Source organism: Canis lupus, chromosome 17 (genome assembly GCF_003254725.2).
Source record: "Canis lupus dingo isolate Sandy chromosome 17, ASM325472v2, whole genome shotgun sequence".
NCBI lineage: Eukaryota > Metazoa > Chordata > Mammalia > Carnivora > Canidae > Canis > Canis lupus.
The window spans coordinates 13595470-13597731 of record NC_064259.1 but is presented as its reverse complement, the minus strand read 5'-3'; the positions used below and the strand labels follow the sequence as shown (position 1 = coordinate 13597731).

General features: G+C 41.4%; 1 pseudogene; it reads left to right on the top strand.

Moving 5' to 3' along the window:
• Window positions 1–408: 408 nt before the first annotated feature.
• On the top strand, window positions 409–1938 carry LOC112665097 (ribosomal protein S6 kinase beta-1-like; annotated as a pseudogene).
• Window positions 1939–2262: the final 324 nt, after the last annotated feature.

The following is a 2262-nucleotide window of genomic DNA, read 5'->3' as shown; positions in this document are numbered from 1 at the left end:
CAAAGACATGGTATTCAAATCGTCCTTGTACATTAATCATAATGACCAAAAAGTGGCAACAACTCGAATATCCATCAACAGGTGAATGCATAAACAAAAAGTGGTATACTCATACAATAAAATCTTAGTTGGCAATAAAAAGGAATTGTAGTACTATAGGAACTACAGCATAGATGAATCTCAAAAACATTACACTAACTTAAAGAAGCCAGACACAAAAAGCTGCATATTGCACAATACCATTGATATGAAATGCCCAGAAAAGGCAATCTATAGGAGTAGAAAATGATTAGAAGTTGTTTGCGGCACTGAGCCCAAGCAGCCGGTGATGACAGAAGCAGCAGTGATGGGGGCCGCAGTGGGTCCAGGCCCATAAGGCAATGACTGAGGTGGCATGACAGATTTTACCCAGAGCTGGACTTCAGAATCAGGGAAACTGAGGACATGGCCAGAGTATTTGACATTGATCTGGACCAGCCAAAGATGCAGGCTCTGAGGATGAGCTGTGGGTGGGGCGGTTAGTTAAATGAAAGCATGGACCCTGGAGGAGTTGGGCCATATGAACTTGGCATGGAACATTGTGAGAAACTTGAAATTTAGGAAACTAGTGTGAACAGAGGGCCAGAAAAAAAAAATCAGATCAATGTTTTGAGCTACTTCAGTTACTTGGTAAAGGGGGCCAAGGAAAGGTTTTTCAAGTAACAGGAAATAGTGGGAAAATATTTGCCATGAAGGTGCTTAAAAAGGCAATGAGAGTAGAAAATGCTGAAGATACAGCTCATACAAAAGCAGAACGGAATATTCTGGAGGGAGTAAAGCATCCCTCATTGTGGATTTAATTTATGCCTTTCAGACCAGTGGAAAACTCTACCTCATCCTTGAGTATCTCAGCAGAGGAGAATTATTTATGCAGTTAGAAAGAGAATATTTATGGAAGACACAGCCTGCTTTTACTTGGCAGAAATCTCCAGGGCTTTGGGGCATTTACATCAAAAGGGGATTATCTACAGAGACCCGAAGCTGGGGAATATCATACTTAATCATCAAGGTCATGTGAAACTAACAGACTTTGGATTATGTAAAGAATCTGTTCACGATGGAACAGTCACACACACATTTTATGGAACAATAGAATACATGCCCCGGAAGTTTTAATGAGAAGTGGCCACAATCGTGCTGTGGATTGGTAGAGTTTGGGAACATTCATGCATGACCTGCTGACTGGAGCACCCCCGATCACTAGGGAGGATGGAAAGAAAAACGATTGGCAAAATCCTCAAAAGTACATTCAATTTGCCTCTCTACCTCACACAAGAAGCCAGAGATCTGCTTAAAAAGCTTCTGAAAAGAAATGTTGCTTCTTGGCTTGGAGCTGGTCCTGAGGATGCTGGAGAAGTTCAAGCTCATCCGTTCTTTGGGCATATAAACCGGGAAGAACTACTGGCTCAGAAGGTAGAGCCCCCTCCTTTAAACCTCTGTTGCAAGCTGAAGAGGATGTGAGTCAGTTTCATTCAAAGTTTACACATCAGACACCTGTTGACAGCCCAGATGACTCAACTCTCAGCGAAAGTGCCAACCAGGTCTTTCGGGGGTTTACATATGTGGCTCCATCTGTACTTGAAAGTGTGAAAGAAAAATTTCCCTTTGAACCAAAAATCTGATCATCTTGATTTATTGGCAGCCCACAAGCACCTGTCAGCCGGGTCAAATCTTCTCCTGGGGATTTCTGAGGAATGGGCGCTTCAGCCAGCATGGCAAATCCTCAGATACCTGTGGCGTATCCAATGGAAACAAGTGGAGTAGAGCAAGTGGATGTGACAATGAGTGGGGAAGCTCCAACCCCACTTCCAATATGACAGCTGAACTCCAGGCCATACAAAAAAACAAGCTTTTCCCATGATCTCCAAATGACCAGAGCACCTATATATGAATCTCTGACAGAATAATGATTTTAATGAATGAATTTAAGACAAAAAAGGTGGGGAAGGGATGTGTTAGGATCCAATAAGGTAGAACAAGAAGACTCAAAATGACAGTCTTGAAGAGTCAGTGTCATTACATTGAACACTTTAGACAGAGGAAAAATAAACATAGATTTTTAAAAAAATCAATCAATGGTGCAAATAAAAAGCAAAATACTATTGTGGAACTCTTAGGCACATCAATTAATTGATTTCTAGAGACATCTTCTCAATCTCATCAGTGATTTTTTTAAGGTTTTATTTATTCATGAGAGACACACACAGAGAGAGAGAGAGAGAG